Raw genomic sequence first — 21,046 nt, 5'->3', positions numbered from 1 at the left:
ACCTCATTCAACCCACATTTTACCAGCTTTCTCATGGGAATATTGTGGGGGACTTTGTCAAAAGCCTTACTGAAATCAAGATACATTATGTCCACAGCATTTCCCTGATCCACCAAGTTTGTAATTCCATCAAAAAAATTAGATTGATCTGGCATGACTTATTTTTGAGAAACCCATGCTGGGTCTTAGTAATCACAACTTCCTTTTCTAAATGCTCACAGACCGACTGCTGAATTATCTGCTCTAGGACCTTCCCTGTTATTGATGTCAACCTCACCAGTTGGTAGTTACTTGGGTCTTCCTTTTTCCACTTTTTGAAGATAGGGACAACATTTGCCCACTTCCAGTCTGTAGGGACCTCACCTGTTCTCCAGGGTTTCTCAAAGATAATAGACAAAGTCTTTGAAATTACATCCACAAGCTCCTTTAGTACCCTTGGATGCAGCTCATCAGGCCCTGGAGATTCGAATTCATTTAAAGTAGCAAGGTGTTTGCTTACTGTCTCTTTTCCCATCTTGGGCTGCAGCTTCCTTCTTGCATCATTTATTCTGTTATCACCAGGTTGGGCATTGTTTTCCTTTTGGGTGAAGACAGAGGCAAAGTAGGCGCTGAGTAGTTCTGCCTTCTCTCTGTCATACATTAGCATTTCCCCATCTCATTCACGCAGAAAACCCAACACGTGCTTGTTCTTTCTCTTACTGCAGACATAGCCGAAGAAACCCTTTTTATTATTTATAAGCTGTCTTGCGAGCCTGAGCTTATTCTGACCTTTAGCCAGCCTGACTTCCCCTTGCAACTGTTGGCTACTTGTGTATACTCCTCCTTTGTGATTTCCCCTTTCTTCCATTTCTTATACATGCCCTTCTTAACTCTCAGCTCATCTGTAATGTAGCAAATGTAAAACTGAGGTCTTTACATCAAATATGATTTTTGTCAACAGTTCTTACAGATCTTGATGACAGATAATCTGTTGGTCTGTACTCATGGGAGACCCATCAATAGGGGAGTAAAACTCCATATGATCTATTATCAGTAAGTAAATATGGGCAATGTACTCCGTGTATAAACTTTAAAATTAATGGCAAAATCGTCTGAGTTTCTTTTTAGAGTTTTCTTTTCCTGCTCTTACTGTCATTGGAGCTGTCACACCACTCATTGTTACTGAAAATGGCTATAAGAAAACAGTTTACAAAAATTAATGACAAATTTGTTAGTAATTTAAAATTTATGACACATTTGCTAATAATTAAAAATACCTTGCCCATGAGATGCCCACGCAAATCTGAAGTTCCCCTGGTGACAGAAAACTTTTCTACTCTTACTGAAATAATCCAGTCACAATAAATGAAAGAAACTCATTTTTCCATCAGTGAAACCCTGCAATAAAAAGTAAAAACACCTGTATTTAAAAATCCTTTAATGCTGAACACTTACCCATATTTAGAATGTTTGGTTATTGATCAGTTAATAGATAAATAATCTGTGTTGCACTTTGAAAATTCTAAATAGAAACCTTGAAAATACTTTCATTTTTATTGATTATTCATTATACATATATATTTGTAGTGATTGTTATTTTCATTGGGTTCTGTTTGCTTTTTTATTCCTCTGGATTTCTGTTATCCAGTTAGGTTTGCATCAGCAACTTGTTTCATGTCCCTTTTCCAATTCAACTTGCCTCATTAATTAATCTTCACAAGTTTCCTGTTTGTAGTTCTTAGAGGTTTGAATAAAATAAGTTAAAGAGAAGTGTGTTGGTTCTAAAAAACAATCCCAAAAGGATAAAATTAAAGGGACAAAGCTGACACATGTTTAATGTTTCGTTTGCTATTTAATGTATGATCTTAGGTTTCCTTTGCTACTACTACTAGTTTATCTTTTCTTGTCTCCTCTTTTTAAAGTAAAAAAGCACTTGAGGGCCAAATTTTTAGTCTTCTAGTAGAATATGCTTATTATAACAAGAATTGAAGACCACATTCCGTGTGCCAGTATTTTAATGTAAAGCATTTGGCATCTGTCAGCATAATATCCTGCCTTTATCACCTCATTGAATTTGCTAGAGGAATGCTGATAGTAATTTGCACAGCATCATTTAATCTCCTTTGTCAAATTATGAAGTTGTTATTGATTTCAAGCTGCTGGTTAGCTTCACAGAGTTCTTTGCATCTTATTGTTTTTCCTAGGGATTTTCATGCTATGTTACTTTTTGCTGGAGCTGTCAATTAGGAATAGATGTCTTGAACAGTAGGGAACAAATACATTCCCTTTAGAGCTCACAATCTGCACTGTTTTTCAAACACAAAGTTGTCTTAACCTAGGGTGTAATTAAATAGTGGTTATAACCAGAACTACTTAGTAAAGTAAAACATGCAGAATTATCTCAAGTTGTTCATAAAAAGGTAAAGGACCCCTGACAGTTAAGTCCAGTCGCGAACGACTCTGGGGTTGCGGCGCTCATGTTGCTTTAGCTGGCGATTGTCCACAGACAGTTTTTCCGGGTCGTGTGGCCAGCATGACTAAGCCACTTCTGGCGAAAGCAGAGCAGCACCGGAAACGCCATTTACCTTCCCGCCGGAGCGGTACCTATCTATCTACTTGCACTTTGACGTGCTTTCGAACTTGCTAGGTTGGCAGGAGCAGGGACTGAGCAACAGGAGCTCACCCCATCACGGGGATTTGAACCGCCGACCTTCCAATCTGCAAGTCGTAGGCTCACTGGTTTAGACCGCAGCACCTCCCTCAAGTTGTTCATACCTTTGGGTAAAACGGCTAGTGTGGAGAAAATGACTTATTTCAAGGACAGCATCTCTGTTGCCTTTGCAATTTTGCCTTTTAGGTTTAGGACAGTGGTTTTCAACCAGTGTGCCATGGCACCCTGGGGTGTCTTGAATGACGATCAGGGGTGCTGCGGGCAACAGTGGCCTCTGTCCCTCTTTCCTTCCCTCCCTTCTCTCATGCCCTCTTGCATCTCTACCTCCCAAAGGCTTGTGTGGCTGTTGGTTGCACCAGCCCTGGCTACAAGCTTCACAGGCAAATGGCGCCTCTGGGGCTAGTCAGAGGGCAAGGAGTAAGCAGGCAGGCAGGCAGGCAGGCAGGCAGGCAGGCAGGCAGGCAGGCAGGCAGGCAGGCAAGGGAGCCCAGCCAGTTAGTCCGCTAGCCCTTACTGTTGGGAATAGACAGACAAGTCCCAGGCCCCTGGGAGGAGTGTGAGGAGGCATCTTTCTTTGGGGGCAGGGGGGCAGCTCAGAAACTAGGGGCGGCGGCAGCAGCTGTCCGGAGGACTCTGAAGGAGAGGGGAGTGGAGAGGAGACTGAGGGAACACTCCACAAGGGAGCATGTTCCAAAAAGGGTGAGAGGCTGCCAGCACCGCAGGCAAGGGGCTCCTGAACCCCACAAGTCCACAATTTCCATTATTTCCTATGGAAATATTTCTAATGTGGGATTTGTCGTACTGCTTTCACTTTTTTTCAATGGTTTATTCAGCAAAATTTTATTCAGAGATGCATGATTTATTCAGTTTATTCAGAGATGCATGAAAAAAACCTGATTTGTTCAATCTCTCCAATCTCTCCTGCACCCTGATTCATCCGATCTTGCTCCCACATCCCCCTCCTTGATTCCTGCCTGAAAATGGCTGCTGTTGACCAGCAAAGCACAAACAAACAAGGAAGTAAGGAAGTTGGATTTTCAGATAGGTCAATCTGCAGAGTATATAGGGGGTTTGGAGATAATTGTTTACGTGCGGATAAGTGTGTAAAGGCTTATGCTGGTAATATTTACTGGAATTCTGAAACTTCTTTGGCCTGAAACTATAGATCAAAAAGTTTGAAGGGAATGTCATACAAAATATTCTGACCTTTTGAAATCTGAATTACTGTATATAAAAACTGCATTTTCCAGCTCTTGTAACCGAAACCTCAAGTTCTTTGAAACACCATTCTCCTCCATTTCCTATGGTCAGCACTATTATTTATTTATTTATTTATTTAGCTATTTATTAAAAGATGCCCTTTCCTAGTTTATGACCAAGTGCTAATCTAAGTCTTCAGGGATATGACTCCATGCATATTATTTGATCTGTTCATTTTTGTTGGGCATAATAGGCAAAACAGAACCAATCAGTGTGGGCATACTGAGTTGAATAGTAAGCCTTTCCTCTTTTTTTTATTTGAGTTTAACAGGTAGATTATGCTAAATAATGTTCTGTTAAACTGATGTTGAAATTTGCACTACTTAGATAAAATTATAGTTTCGTTAGTAAAGGGTATATTTAATATTTTGGGTTCTCTGTAGACATTCAGGATGCTTACACAATACAAATCTGTTGCTTGAGATGCGTACGTGCTCCTTTTTTAAAAAAAGATACAAAAATTCAAAATATATCCTCCCCACCCGCCCAAATCTTAATAAAGTTATTTTAAAGTCTGTATGCCAGACTAAATGTTATGCTGCCTAGGCTGACATTCCCATTTCTTTGTGAGGAAACAAAGGTGTAGGAATTTTACAAGTGCTTTTGCTTATTCTTGCTTTTAAACTATCAAATGTTGGAATCTTTCTCAGTAAATGAGATCACCCACTGAGTTGAGAAAGTGAGGAGCACTTTTCATGCTTTACAATTGTGTCCTGAATTTCTGCTTAATTTGACTGTTGTATGATTATTGTTTGTAAAAATTGGCTTCTGTGCATTTTAACAGCTTTCGGAATGTTCTTGTTTTGGGAAACCTGGAGAGGCTTAAAGTATGCCTTGGCATGTCAGTGTTTCTGCCTAAGGGAAACATTGCCCTCCAATAGATAACATTGTCTTCAGCTCATAAACTAGCATTTTACCATTAGCCACCAGGTGATTCTCAAATGTCAGTTAAAAGTGCATGATCATTCCCAGATTTTAGTGGGAGGCTGCAGCTACCATCCTGTTGCAGAAGGAAAGAAATGTTGACCTTTCTTAACTTTTACCTTCATGCCATCAAATGTTTGTGCTTTAATTAGCGGGGCCCCTGAAAATACAAGACCTTTGGACTTGCAGTATATCTAGCAGAAAGGAATGAGAACAAAAGCTACTGAAAATGCTGCTAGGAATTCTTGATGTTAATTTTGGGTCTGATTTTCCCCGTTGACAATAAATGTAAGAAATTGAGAGTTCGATCTGAGCTCCTGTTGTTACAGATTCAGGGTCACAAATCCAGGTAATAATTGACCTTGAAAGAATTAATGCGCCACTCGTGAAGGTACGGTTTAAACCATGCAAAGGCTTAGCAAGAAAGCTTTCTATAATTTGGGGCTGTAAATTGAACAAATGGATAATGTCAGGAAATACTTGGTTTTGAGGTTGTGTTTTCAGGACTGAGACGTTAGTACGCACCATCGTATTCCTGATTAAATGTGTAATAAATTAAATGGGTGTGTTACTGTTCTGCAAATCCTGTCTATTTTGAATATACGTAGAAGACAAGGTTGCATTACCTGTGAGGTACAATATATTGATTTCCGTGCAACATTGAACTATATTTTACTTTATTGTGAAGGAGCAACATGCTGGTACACATTGCCAGAAAAGTCCTGAGTTGCTCCTACCTCTCTTATTTGTTTGAGGGAAACAAATAATGAATCCTGGTTTGCACATAACATGAAGCCAGCCTCTGGTTTGTTCCCTTTGTGATGTGGCAGTAGCAGGGGGGAGGAGTGGTTCAGGAACTTCTGAGCAGTGTGCACCAGCACATCACTTCTTCACACTGAACCATAATTTATAATAAAACAGCTTTTGCCAACTTTGGGGTCCCTCCCAAATCTATGATTCTGTGAACCTCGTTCCCTCCAGATGTTTTGGACTACTATTGTGCTGGCTGCTGCTGATTTGAATTGTAGTTCAAATCTTCTGATGGGCAGCAGGTTTCCTCCACGTTGTCCTCATTTTTGCACAAGGTGAAGACCTTTTTGTTACCAAGGAATGTAATCAAGCTCCTTAGAATCATAGAATCATAGAGTTGGAATAGACCACAAGGTCCATCGAGTCCTTGCTGACACTGCTATTTTGTTAATGTTGTTGTCTCTTATTGTTGTGCCGTATTGTTACCTGCCCTGCCCTGCCATTGAGAGGAAGAATGGGATATAAGTATGAATAAATAATAAAACAGAACTTCAGGTCTTTCAGGTTTGGGAAGTTTGAGGTTGTATCTATTGTAACACTTAAGTCATCATTCTGTGTCCTAGGCAAACCCATGGACTCCAGAAAAAAAGAAATCATTGCCCCAAAGCTGCTTTCAATTCCAGTAGTGTTTGCTCAAATGAGCCCTGTTGGCACAAATTAGTTAGGCTAGTTTCCAAGTTGTGCTTCTCTAATTCTCTCCCCACCTATAATCCTAGCATTTTGGAGGCATCTCAGAAAGAATGTGGCATCTTTTAGCCATAAAGAACACTCTTATTACAGTTTGTTTGGCAGACATGCACCAGTTATGCATAGGGGACTGAAGCAGACATTCTTAGTATCATCCTGTGGACTTGAAAGCATATATTGTTATTTTAGGGAAGCTTTTCAGTGTTTACTGAGATTATGATTATCCATTTTTGTGTTCTCTAGGTTACCACCTGAATGGGTCTGATCAGTGTGAAAAGGACCTACAACTTCAGCTTGCAAAGGAGCTGTGAGGAGCTTTGCTGCAGTCAGGTGGGTATAAGTGTGCATCATATGGTGTATACAGAGTGGGTACAACTGCAATTTTTGTTAATTGCAAACCTATCATTTCAGTTGACTTCTCAAAAATGGCAAATAAAGGGTTTGTGCAACCTTTCAAATGAGGCATCTTGAAAAAGAGCAAGCAAAAAAAGTTGCAGTTGATGAAAAAATTATCTGGCAAATTGCGAATGTGTAAAAATGGATTTGGAAGGGAAGGATTGTTCTTGCATTTTGTTTGTAATATAATTTGTATCCTATTGAAAATGTTCGTAAAATGTTCCAAGGAGATAGAGTTGATCTTGTCCGCTTCTGTCAAGTTTAAACAAACCAAACCAAACCAAACCAAACCAAACCAAACCAAACCAAACCAACATTCACAATTGAAATATGTAGATTGTCCAATCTAACATTAATTAAATTAGTATTTTTAGTACTAACATTAATGGACTCCCCCAATAATTGCATTTAACATTTACTTATATCCAGATCAGTCCCTGGCCCCCTCAGGTAGAATGCATCTCTACTTTAACTGTCAAAATACAAGAGAATAATGTTTTGCATTTTATTGTTACTAGTTTTTTCTGCATATCTAGAGCTGTCTTTCTCAACCTTGGGCCCCGGATGTTGTAGGACTACAACTCATATCATACCTAGCTAGCAGACCAGTGGTCAGGATGATGGGAGTGGTAGCCTAACAACAGCTGGGGAACCAAAGTTGAGAAAGGCTGACTTAGAGGATCCTCATAAAATGTATTGTTCTACATCTAAAGTGTCACTTCTGTGAATGAAAAAGGGGTGGAGAGCCAATGGATGTTCTCAGTTAAGGACGGAAAGGAATAGATTTTTGCCACCTATCATTCTATTCCAGAGGATTTCCCAAACACCCCGAGAAAGTCTTCAAGATACTGCAGTAGGAAAGCAGTGTTGTCAGAAATTCGCTCCTCCTATTTCCAGTAAAAGCATCCAGTAAATAGAGTTGTGGAGATAAAAGTGGGAAGAAGAACACAATGTACACAGCTTTGAATTCCTGGGAGAAAAGTCACAAGACAAATCTAGAACAATAAGCAACAAATGCGTGCAGTTTCACAACTCTCAGCAAAATGTATACACACAGAACATTTTGCTAATCGTGATAAACAAAAAATATCCTTGTGTTAGGGTACAGTCTACAGGAATTTAAACTTGATGCAGCTACAAGGTGCTTAGTTTTTTATGGTTGTATCTGCTGATTCATTTTGTATGTTACGGTTTTGTTTTGTGGTTAGTGTTTATTAATAAATAACAGCGTAGTGAGGACAAGCAGACCAGTAGTGGTTTTGTGGGGGGGGGGGATATGGAAAATCAGGGCAGGGGGACTGCCATGTTGCCATTTTTTCCTCAGTAGAAAGGCAACCCAATTTATTTTACCTCTGAGTAAAGCATACCAAAGTTAGCCAACTGTGCTTTATTCTATAAAGGCAGCTCCCTTAGGGAGTGAATGAAATAATGTGCATGTGAGAAAAATGTTTAAATAAACATATCCCAGTATCCTTCTCCATCCAGCTTCCCCAACCTTTTCTGCTGCTCTGCAAGGCCCCCTCCTGAGTCCCAGCTGGGGTTGTCAACATTCCTTCCTCTGCTTAGCAACAGTGATAAAGCACCCTTATCAATTGTGCTGCCTGCAAGTGCCAAAACCTTACCAGTTGTCTCCATCAGGGTAGTTTTGATTTCAATCACGATTTCAGTCACGATTTAAACCACGATTTAAACCATGTTAGGGAAATAATTCCAAACTGATACAGGGAGAATGCTTTGGAGGGCTATCTTCCTATAGCTGGATATTGACCTCATTAAGCAAAATGTAAGAACTTTCTTTCCAAGTATATTTTGAAAATATTCCAGAAATGCCGTATTTGGACTGGTATTCTGTAGCTGGGCCAATTGGAAATGTGGTTTTATTTCATTAAGTTGCTGAGGATAGTTTGTAGCATCCTTAAATAGAAAAAGATAAGAAATAAAAGTAAAATTAAAATAATCAAGTAAAACAAATCATTTAGCAAATAGCAGCATTAAAATCCCAATAGTCTCTTATTAGCATTATTTATTAATCTGCTAAATGTGCATATTAAATAACAATTTAAAACTAGTATCTACCCTGAATTGTTGAGGTGAACTGGTCTGTGCTGCTTTTTTTTTTTTAATCTCCTATTACCCATTTGGACAGATTTAATGCTATCTGTGAGAATTATGTTGTGTCATCGCTACTCCTGGAAATTTATCTCTTAAGCATTATTTCCTTAGGTAGCTTTTAATTTGCAAGTTAGTAGGGAGAGTTATTCATTTAAATCCCTTTATTTCTTTACCTAGCTTCATTCTAGTTTGTAATCCCTTCTCACCTTGGCGTTTGTAATGATGTCTGTGGAGGACTTGCAAAGGAAGTTTTGGCATAGTTTCGGTTTACTATTTCTACTGATTTCAGCAGCATTCTCAAGGTGATAACACACTGGTAATTTTTATGCTTGACAAATAAATGCAGCCCAGGTTTGGGAAGTCCTTGTTCCACGAAACCATGATGTAAAGAGTTTGTGATCATTGTGGATAACCACTTTACTGAGTACAATGTTGTGATGTAGTGTGCTGTGGTAGGAGCACCAGGTGGATAGGTAGGTACTTTTCTAGGGTTCTGGAAGCGAAGATGTCAAAAACTGCGCTGAAGATCTGGAAATGCAGATTCTGAGGGGGAATAAATAATTATGTCACCAAGAAACATTGGACTGATTAAACAAAAAGACATAATAGAGGAATGTAAGAAAAGCCCTCCTGGATCGGCCAATAGGCTCATCTAATCCAGTATTATTTTTCTTATAGAGGCCAAGCAGATGCCTATGATGAACCCATAAATTGCTGCAAATGTTTGCAATATTAAATGTATGTAATCTTAACTATTTATAGATGTATTCTAAATCAAGAATTCTGCGTTGAATAGTGAAATCAAGGGGGGAAAGGTGGTAGAAAACTTTCCCCATGCAATTATAAAATTCCCAATGTGTTTTTAGTAGTAGGGTTCTTCATACAGGGACAATTTGGTGAACTCACCCATAGGCTGCACTGTAAACTGCTTGTGAACAACTGGAAGATGACTTGTACAATCATACCTCGGGTTGCAAACATGATCCATGCGGGAGGCACGTTCATAATCCGCAGTGCCGTGTCTGCACACGCACGTGACGCGATCCGATGCTTATTCGCAAAGCGTGATTTGGTTTTCTGCGCATGCGCGAGCGCTGAAACCTGGAAGTAACCCGCTCCAGTACTTCCGGGTTCGGCGTGATCCGTAACGCGAAAACGTGCAACCCGCAGTGTTTGCAACCCGAGGTATGACTGTAGGTTTTTGGTTGCAGTCATGATTCATTTAGATATTTTACCCCTTGGATTTAACTTGTTGCTTCTGCATTTTAGCCTTTTCTATCACTGCTCATAAATTAGAAGCAGACAACAGAATTTGCTATAGATAATGAGATTACAAAGGCAAATATTTCAGCTCACAGTTTGGCATTCTAGTAGATGAATGTTGCAGGTTGAAATACGTTGTGGCATATTTCTTCTAAGATCGAAGGCAGATCTCTTGTCTGTCTCCTAGTCCAGGTGCTCTGCATGCTAAAAAAACTGATAAAAATGCCGTCTTTGTTGCAGCATGGAATGGGCTTAACAGAGACTAACTCTTAATCTTCCTCAAATGTTTAATGTTTACATTGTGGAATTGGAGTTAGGTGCCATAGAAGTGGTTGGGAATAAAAGTGTGTGTCTTTTGAAGTACTAATTTCTCATGAATTGAACACATAGGTGATGTAGCACGGCATGATTGTACTTGAATCAGGCCATAGTGCTGTATTTTCATTACGTCTTTCATCTCACAGTAGATACGAGCAAGCTTTGTTGAACAACACAAACCATTTATTTATTTATCAATTGCCTGTCAAGACAAAAATCCCTAAGTGTCCTAAAATATAAAAACCTTAACTTAGAAACTTTAAAACGATTTCATAACAGATTTAATAAAACCATATTTTAAAAAAAACACAGAATGGAATGGAATGAATTACCTTTAAAATAATTCAAAAGCTATGTGGAACAACAGTGAAAAGTTTTAATGACCTGCTTAAAAACAAACAAAGATGAAGCTAGTCTAGATTTATGGTCAGGGTCTCACTACAGAAAAGGCCCTGCTCCATCATATCTGCTCCCTGCTTTGCCTTTTGCTGTTTGTAGCAAGCAATGTTAACAAGTCTAGCTGTGACTCTTGCCGGTCTTGGCTTATCCGCTGCAATCTCTTGGGTTCACTATCATTTTGCTGCATAGCCAACATATAGAATAAGCTGTTATAAAATACTATTGCCACCTCTTGGCCAATGGAGACAGCCATCCACCCCCACCCCGCGGGAAGAATGACAGTGTATTATGACAAATGTGTTGCTCTCATTGGGCACTCTTTCTAAAATTTCAGAGGGAATGCTGGCAAGCTGCTGAGGTGAGCTAAGCTGCCACTTCAAGCAGTGGCAAGGTAGTGGTTTTCCAAGATTTCAGACAATGCTTTCCCCCAGCTTTCCCTGAAGATACCAAGGGTTGAACATGGCACCTTTCATATCCAAAGCATGTGCCTTGCTTCTGAGCTCTAGCCCTTCCCTGAAACAGTTTCCCTTTGCCTTTAGGAACATAAGCCACTCTCAGGCCACTGTTCCATCAGCTTCAGCATCTCCCTGGCAGCAGCTGTTTAGGATTTAAAGATGAGTATTTTCCAGCCCTACATGGAATGGGATGTCAAGAATTGGACCTCAGAGATTTTTGTGTAAAGCATGAGGTCTGCCACTGAGTCACACCGCTTCTTATTACTCCCCCCAACCCCAGCCCCAGCCCCAGCCCCTCCTAAGCTGTGTTCTACTGAGTCAGGCCACTTACCCATCTAGATCTCTAACAACAGCTCTCATGGGCTTGGAATGAGATTCTTCCTATAGCAATTACTGGAGATCCTTTAACTGGAGATGATAGAAACAGAGCCTTTAGAAATTGTGACCTTTATGTTTGCATAGCATTTACTCTGCTAATGAGCTAAGAGATCTGTGACCCTTCCCCTCTGCAAGCCAGAGTCCTGTTTATATTTTTCAGTATAGTCAGTCCATTGATAATAAATGAACATACTGCTCAGAAATACTAAGAGGTATATTTTATAAAGCTGCCTATTTAGCCAGGAGCACTTTATTTAAATCAGAAATAATATTTAAGCCAGAAATTATAAAAGAGCATTGATTGTCGTTTTTCTCTACCCTTTCAGTTTAATGTGGTAAATAGCATAATAAATTACAATTGGGGTGTCTATGAATGAGTAAATATAATAGCTGCAGGTATAACCCTTCTCAGGCAGCATTTCTTTCTTTCTTTCTTTCTTTCTTTCTTTCTTTCTTTCTTTCTTTCTTTCTTTCTTTTGTAGTTAAGCTGTTGGAAATCTTAGTAAACACCTTAGATACAGTAGGATCCTCTTAAACATAAGTTCCACGTAGCAGATCACAGAACATAATGAAAACATAAACAGTTACACAAATAAACCTGTCAGAGGGTAGAGCATTGCTACCATAAACAGCTGTAAACTGTGCACATTGGATGAGAATGCTGCTTTGCGGGTCAGCTTTGCATTGCATAGTGAAATAGCCTTCTTGGAAATAGCCTTTTGGTGTAAGCCTGAGGGTAGGTCAGACACACATTTTTTAATGGGTGTATTGTAAAAATCTCCTGAAGCAGTAGACCTTTATTCAGTAGGACAGTGAACATGAGCCTGGTGTTTGGTTTGACACCATGTTGCTGTGGAAGCTTCGACTGTCCTACTGAATAAAGGTCTACTGCTTTGCCTTCATTCAGCAGGGAAAGCTACTAAGGTTAGGTTTTTGTTACTCTGGTTGTTTTTTCTACACATATTTTAAGTCAGAGTTTGTTCAGCACACTGGTATTGACATTTGGCCCCCTTCACCCTGACCAAACCAAGCCTGCTTCACCTATGACATTTGCCTGTGTAATATGTTAAATTAAAGCATCTAATTCATTTTATAGAGCATCGAAAATACACTGCAATATTCTGAGCTGCCTGCATAATTCAAGGAAGGTAATTTCACCCCAGTGAGGTCACTATGGTGTGAAACTTCAAATAATTTGGATGCCTTCTGAATACATGTAGTTCAGATTTTGCATAATGCTGAGTTTTCAGGTCGCTTGCTTTGTGACCCAGCGTTCTCTTTCACTGGCAGATTTGTGGTGGTTGGTAGTGCAAATCTGCTATGCTGGGCATGTTATGTTCTGCTTTCAGCTTTTCCTTGCAGAGGATCGTCACTGCAGAGCAACAGAGACTTCAGTCAGCTTTATTACATCATTACTGACAAGGCTATTTCATTTGTGCTTGTAAACTCTGAGAAAGAACCTCAGTGGTCAGATAATCTAAAATGTTTAAGAGATACCAAGTTTGAAGAGACCAGAGTGGGAAAGCCATATAGTATTTTGTCGCAAAAGAGGGATCTGGTTGGGGCAGCTGTGAAGTTGCTGCCTCACCACTGGTACTGCTGACTTCTTTCCCCTCAGTTGTCTTTGTGTAAAATGCCTCAGAAAATCATTCAGAAAATAAAGTTGGCAATATATGTGAATGTCTCCTTCCCTGTAAAATAGCTGTTTCCTTGTAATTTTGGCCAGTACAGCTTGACAAGGATTGGTGCCACTGAATCCAGCCAGCAGCAGTCGTGAATGTGAATGTGTGAGAGAGGTGTTTTTGTAGTCATCTCTCATTCCTCAGTGTTCCACCAAACTATGTGCACCAAGTGATCACCCAGACATCATTATGGTGTATCCACCTCAGTTACTGTGACTGTTGGTTAATATTACAAGAACGCTTACTACTTTGTGCCAATGTTGCTGATTAGGTATCATGGAACTGCATACCTGCATGGTTTGTATTAGCCCGTTTTATACAGGTTTTTGACAGAATGCTTCAGGGTGTTATAAGGTGCCAGCACCCCTCTGTCCATTTAATGAATTTATTTGCCACATTTTTAGCCTGCTCTTCAGCCAGAAAGGGCCCCCCGAACAAAAAAATTCAAGCTAGTTCTTGCCTTAAAATCTGTGAAAAGACAGGACACAAAGGAGAAAAGGGATGGGGAGGGAGGATGAGAAATGCTAGGCACCAGTTCCTAAATGTACAAAGTCCATAGACTGACGAGCTGTGATGGAAAAAGAGAAGAACCCAAAAGGAGTTGGTCTTACAGTAAAGTCAGTGGAGCTTTCATTTTCATTTTCTGTCTTCTGAAGCCTGATGTAATGTCTGGAGCTAGGTGACTGTTGACGAAAAGGCAAATGTGACTGGTCCATCAGCAGAGCTGGTAGAATGGTCCTGCTTCCCTCCTCTCCCCCTGCTGCATCCTTTGTGGACTGCTTGTTTTTCCCCTCCCAAGAAGAGAGTGCCCTCTCAAAGGCTGAAGAGGGATATGTTCTTGGGTAAATTCTTTGACAGTATTCTAGGCAGAGGGTATAACAAGCATAACATACCAGGATCACTATTGACCCATGGCTAACTCCCAGACACATCAAAGGCAGCTCCACTCCACCCCCCTTTGAATTATACCCTCTGGGCAGGACAATCCACAGAAGTTTCTGTAAAGCTACAAACAAGGGCAGGAGCAACTGCCAGCTGAAATTAGGGTATGTTGACAAATCACTTACACATTCTTTGTTTTGTTTTACAATAATATGCCAATCCTAGGAAAAACGGATTTCTAAATAATTGCCTACTTTCCCTTCAGTCTGCATATCACTTCATTGGAAGTGTTTGTCGAATGGAGATTAAAGTATTTTTGCCAAAATATTAGCTCTTGCCTTAGCTTAATAGCTAGTTCTCCAGGTCCCCTTTGTAAACATCTGTTATGAAAATGTGTATGAATAGTACAGTAATAAGGCACTCCATACTAAAAAATCATGAGAGATTTATGTTATGTGATCTGCTTATATTTATGTGAACTCTGCCTCAGATTGTGGAACCATGAATTTAGAAAGAAGTTCCCTGGGAATGTCCCAGTGTTCCATGAAGCAAATAGATGCACTGAACTGGTAAAAAGGTAAAGGTACCCCTGCCCGTACGGGCCAGTCTTGACAGACTCTAGGGTTGTGCGCCCATCTCACTCAAGAGGCTGGGGGCCAGCGCTGTCCGGAGACACTTCCGGGTCACGTGGCCAGCGTGACAAGCTGCATCTGGCGAGCCAGAGCCGCACACGGAAACGCCGTTTACCTTCCCGCTAGTAAGCGGTCCCTATTTATCTACTTGCACCCGAGGGTGCTTTCGAACTGCTAGGTTGGCAGGCGCTGGGACCGAGCAGCGGGAGCGCACCCCGCCGCGGGGATTCGAACCGCCAACCTTTCGATCGGCAAGTCCTAGGCACTGAGGCTTTTACCCACAGCGCCACCCGCGTCCCTTTGCACTGAATTGGTAGATGCCTCAAATAAAAACTACCTCTTTACAATTCATGAATCTTCCCTTTTTGGTCTAATAATTTATGGAGGTTGCTCTGCCGTTCAACAGAGTGACTCTTCTCTGAAGTCTCAAGCAGCGGAATGATGTTTTAGTGTATGTATTTGAATTATCAAAATCAATTTCGGGAATCATTACTAATTTTATTTCCAAAGTTAATAAAAGTTATTGTTACCAGTTAGAAAGGAAGATTTGCTTTTCTGTAGTGTATATTAGCTGTAGCATTGATTTTGTCTTGAAAGTGCCCGAGAATAGAATTTAGAGCAAATAAAACAGATGTGAGGGTACATGTTTCGCTTATATTCATAAAGATTATACTTTAGGGATTGATATGAAATAGAAAACCTTCTGCAGTTTCTGTGAAATGTAGTAATTTATGTGTTAAAACACCCCCAGTTTGACTATAAAGGCCTTATCTCACCTGTGTAAAGAATTTATGCGTAAATGCATATTTTATGTTTTGCCGCTTTCCATCTTCTGGTTCCTTTATACTTTTCATACATGGCACTTGTGTTTGTCTTTTGCAGACCACAAAAATGTGCACTGCATTTGATGTCATTACGTTGACTACTCTGTTAGTTTATTTTGGGTACAAACAAGAACTGAAAAGGATGATTAGAGCTGAGTGTATGAAGATGATAAAAGCAAAAGTTGAGAGCTAGGAATTGTGTGTAGGCTCTTAAAAATTCTTTAACTTGCAATTAGTTGGAACACTTCATGACTTGCACAGGTTTTGAGCTCTTGTTTTCACCTTTACCACACTCACTCTTGCAGGCTCTGCTTCCTCTTTTTAAGCTCCATTTATGGTAAAGATGTTAGCATTGCCAACCTCTGTTTAAAAATGCTTCGGGGTACAGTATGATGAGCATTTGAAATGGGAAATCAAATTTTCAGCTTTGAAAGTTGAGAAGCATGAAAACTTTTAGGGGAAAAACCCTGAAATAATGATTCAGGGGTGAAAAATGACAGTAACTGGTAGGATTTCAGCGGCTTCCTATGCTGAAGAAACTGCACTGCCTGCCAATAAACTACTGAGCCATGTGGAAAGTCTTGTTTAGCCAGTCCTGAGTTGTTTAGGGCTTTGTATGTTTTCTAAAAGACCTCCTGACTCTGTATAGACCTGCTTTTGTGAGTTAAGGGACCCTTTGGAGTGTACAGTGGTACCTTGGTTTACGAACTTAATCCGTTCTGGAAGTCTGTTCTTAAACCGAGGTGCACTTTCCCTAATGAGGCCTCCTGCCACCTGTGCCCTTCCACCATTTGGATTCTGTTCTTAGACTGAGCTAAAGTTCTCAAACCGGGACACTATTTCCGGTTTTGTGGAGTTCGTAAACCGAATTGTTCTTAAACAGGACTGTTCTTAAACCGAGGTACCACTGTAGTGCAATATGTTGCAGGGGCAGGGGCTTGCAGATGGAGTAGGAGATAGTGGAGCTCCCTGCTCCTGATACAAATGGAGGAGCAATTTACGATCCATAACACTGGCCTGGTTTGCAGTCAGCAGACTATCCATGGTTTTTCTGACAAAATCAACAATACAAAGCCATTTTTTTTATTACAAATGATGTCTTGTTTTAAATATGGTTTGGTATTATATCTGAACCCAACATTCCTGCTTAACCATGGTTTCCTTGATTATTCCACCCAGATGCTCACCAGGCTGTACCAACAGAGCTTCTGTTGGTGATCTGAAAGCACATGTGTGCCTTTCTTAGTGAAGGCATGGCAAAAGGGTCATAATTCAATAGTAGAGCATCTGCTTTTGTTGGAGAAATTTGTAAGCGATTCATCCTATCCGAGGTTTCCCAAGGGAATATCAATAAACACAGGCTTTAAGAGAAGAATTAGGCCTTTAATAATACAAATGTACACAGAGTCAGCCTCCTTAAAAAAATCAGAGGGAGGCTGCACTTTAATGCTTTCAGGCATCATCTTTTATACACATCCAACTACATAGGTGATTACCACCTGACCAATCAGACAGTTACAGCAATCACAAGTACACAATTACAACACTGTCATCATAGTAAACTATTCAGAGATCAGTGTCTGTTTACATTGTCTTCGAATTGCTCTGTGAATTAGTGGTCTGCAGTGTCTGCTTTCAGTTCTCTATGTTCATATTTTTGTTCTCTTCTTAACCTAAGAGTTAGTGTAATTATGATGCTTGGCCAATCTCCTAGTGTATTGTTCTCCATCGTCATAACTTATCTTCTTATGTTCAATTCCTTTCAGTTTTTCTAGGAAGTGCAAGAGAACAGAGGCTTGCACATACTTAAAACAGCCTGTTTGTTCTATTAGAAAAGGCTTAGTCAAGCTCATACACAGATTTTCAGCTCTAACTGCAAAAAAATAAAATAAAAATGGATTCAGAGATGAAATAAAATGAGGAAATTCTCCTACACTTTGCTTCAAGCTGTAGCAGGAACCCCCCCACCCCAATCATTCTGCTTGTACAAACTTCACACACACACACACACTCACACACTACATACGCCACATTTCTGTTATAAATTCATAGAAAATCAACCATACATCGGATGTGCACTGTTCCATTTTTATTTTACTCCATATGACAAGGACTAACAAAGGGGGGTGACTTATTCCTGGTCAGCCATAATCCCTCCACCATCTCAGCACATCTCAGCACATCTGCAGGAGCCCTGCCCAGATGATCCCAGACAGAAGACAATCAAGGCCACAAAGAACTTGCATATGGGAGTGGATTCAACACGGACTGAAACAAAGGACAATGATCAGATCTTCCCTCAGGGGGCATGAAACTGCAAACTCCCCTTTGTCTCCTGGAAGTGACTCATGGGGAGGGGGGAAAGGAGGAACCAGCCAGGTGACAAGACACTCAGGTTACCACCAACTCCTCCCTCAACCCCTCCTTTCTGTAATGTATGCATGATGTTTCTAGGGGTGGGCTTGACCTAGAGGAGGGGAATTTCAAAAGTTTTTATAAGACCTTGCACACTATTTTTCTGGGTCTTTCCTCTCTCCTGCAAGTGAGGGGAACACCCTGATGCATCAGTTCAATAAAGGCCAAGCCTACAGGCTGCTGTTTTGCTCCAAGTTATCCTGGTTGGTGTCTTTGTTTTGTCCAAGGGAGCCCTCGGATTTTTTCCGTTAACAAAGCTCTGGCATCTCCATGTAGGCCTGGGAAAGGTTTCTGTTCGAAGCCCTGGAGAACTGCAGCTATGCCAGACAATATGGACCCAGCATGCTGGCAATGTAGAAGGCAGCTTTCTAGGTTCGTTCATTTGTGAGATGACTCATGGTTTCTTGTACACACCGAGGTTAAAGAAGTGCTTTTTTCCCTCTAGAAAAAGGGTGCTGGTACTCACCATGCAAGGAAGGGCTCTTGGACCCTTCCAGGGCATCATGCCTCCCTCCCTAAGCTGGGCAGAAGCTTCCCAGGCTCTGATTTGGGGTGGGGGGAGGTGCTGGTGCTGTATACCAGTGTGTACTGCCATTAAAAGCACTGGTTTTTTAGCAAAGCATGGCTTAGTGTTATGTGTAAATGCAGCCGCTGAGTTCAAGTTGAATTACTGTAATGCTTGTTTTATTGCTTTAAAAATTGTCACTTTTGCCCACTGAAGTGGGAATTGTATTGTTTTGAATGTAAGCGACCTTGAAGTCTTTTGAGGAAAGGCATGATAAAATTGTTTTAGTTAAAATAAATCAGCAAGCAGAGCAGGGGTTAAAAATAATGCCTCCTCTCCAGCTGTAGTGGCACAAGTCACTTGTGTTCACAGATGGAGTGGTTGGAAGCAAGATCTTTATATATCTGAATGAAGCCAGGTTTCAAATTTGAGTCTGCCACTGCCCATGTTGACAGTGTGTAGCATCAAGAACATAGAACAGCAGCTGCTTTGTCCTTTTGTGGAGAGAATAGAAATCCACACAAGAAAAAGAAGCTATAAAAACGGATGCTGATAACAGAAACATTATTTTTCATTGATTTGGCACTGTGTCATTGGAAAAATAAACTAAGATGGCTATAAATGCAAATGCAATATATCTTACTATTCTGAATATATTTTTTCCTGAACAAGTCCTGACAGATGCCTTGTTAGTAACCCTATTTTTGAAATATCCTTATTAATAGTAAATTTATGTGCAGGAAAAAAAGAACAATAATTTACTCCTTTTGTAAATCAATGAGTGTTCCAGATGTGCTAGACCTTTATAGCATATATTTACTACGAAGCTGAACAATTCTGCTCATAATAGGTCCTATGTTCACTGAGAGCAACCTGTTAAAATCAATCGCTTTCCTTTCTAATTAGAGAAATGTATCTTCCCATAATTCAAACCAAAGCAAAAAGAAGAAGATCCTGAAAAGATATGTAATGGTCAGAATCCATATATTCGTAACTGTAGTAAAAACTTCCATCGTAACCTGATGAATGTCAGTAATACATTGACAAACAATACATTGACAAATGTGAATCAGGTGGTCTGCAGGGTAGCTGCCACACTACCCTGCGGACCACCTGATTCACCTGGCAGCAAATTTTATTTTTCTATCTTTTGGCAGTGGGGCAGTCCCTAGACATTTTGCTTTGGCATCCACAACCTAGGTCCCAGGAGCCACATGGCTCCTAGCATTCCTATACCAGTTTCTAACACTGATCCTGGATCCTTTGTTGTGATTTCCATCAGCTCCTGCTGATAGCCTACCTATACTCCTATCTGGACAGGAATAGCCTAACTACTGTTGTCCATGTTCTGGTAATCTCTAGGTTATATTGCTGAAACATATGTGGGGCTGTCTCTGAAGAGACTGGAAACTACAGCAGGTGCAGAATTTGGGAGTCAGGTTGCTCACCAGGCCAAGACAGTTTAAGCATATAGCGCCTATTCTGTACTGAATGCACGGGCTGCCAATTTGTTTCTGGACCCAATTCAGTGCTGGTTTTGATCTGTAATGCCTAAAATGGCTCAAGATCACAATATCTAGGACTGTAACTTCCCATATGAACCAACTTGGACCCTGCAACCATAATCTAAGGCCCTTCTTCATGAGCCCCTCCACAAGAGGTCCAATCGGTGGTAACACAAAAGCAGGGCTTTTCGGCAGTGGCTCCACATTCGTAGAATGCCCTTCCCAGGGTGGCTCACCTGGCACCTTCATTGCATATTTTTAGGCTCCAGGCAAAAACATTTCTCTATAGCCAGTCCTTTAACTGATTAAACAATCTATGGCATTTCATATGTTTTCTGGAGGTGGGGTTATTAGTTTGGTTGGTTGTTTTGTTATGGATTTTGTGTTCTCATTTTGTATTTTTATGTTGTGAAGCATCCTGTGATCTTCAGATGAAAGGTGGTATATAAATTTAATAAATAGTTTGCACACAATATTAAAACCATGGTTTTAATAAGCCATGGTTTCATGTTATGTTTAAACCCATCCCAGTGCTTTAACTATGACTTGCTATTGAAATTAAGTCATGCTTTGCTGTTGGTTTACTGACTTTAAATATCATTCATCATTGCTTGTAAGCTAGTTCTTCAACTTTAGCTTAAACATGATTTGTTTTCCCAAATGGCCCTTAAAACTAGAGATGCTAACCAAGAGCAGCAGAAAAATGAAACCACTCTCCATTTTCTGCAGCTTTCGCTGGCTGTTAGATATAATGATGTCACTGCTAAGTCTACCTAGTAACAGGATCTCTTTCAAACCTAACTCCTCTACCTGCAGCCTTTGCTTCACAGCCACAGCACATAATGACATCTTAAAAGAGACTTTTTCTCTGTCTGCTCACTTTACAGAAGTTTCTCTAACCTCACCTGCCTTTACTGCACAGCTGGGTGTGGAGTGGAGATGAAAATTT

At 40.4% G+C, this 21,046-nt stretch overlaps 1 protein-coding gene across 14 annotated transcripts in view; it reads left to right on the top strand.

Annotated features, from left to right (window-relative positions):
• PTPRF (protein tyrosine phosphatase receptor type F) overlaps positions 1-21,046 on the top strand; it is a 467,761-nt gene that overhangs the window by 60,273 nt on the left and 386,442 nt on the right. For all 14 annotated transcript variants that reach the window (XM_077928818.1, XM_077928817.1, XM_077928822.1 and 11 more), the window contains exon 2: positions 6,575-6,661. The gene's annotated coding sequence lies outside the window, so the exon portion shown is untranslated. The remainder of the gene's footprint in view (positions 1-6,574; positions 6,662-21,046) is intronic.

Source organism: Podarcis muralis, chromosome 5 (genome assembly GCF_964188315.1).
Source record: "Podarcis muralis chromosome 5, rPodMur119.hap1.1, whole genome shotgun sequence".
Lineage (NCBI taxonomy): Eukaryota > Metazoa > Chordata > Lepidosauria > Squamata > Lacertidae > Podarcis > Podarcis muralis.
The sequence above is the reverse complement of the archived record's forward strand: the minus strand, read 5'-3'. Positions and strand labels throughout refer to the sequence as shown.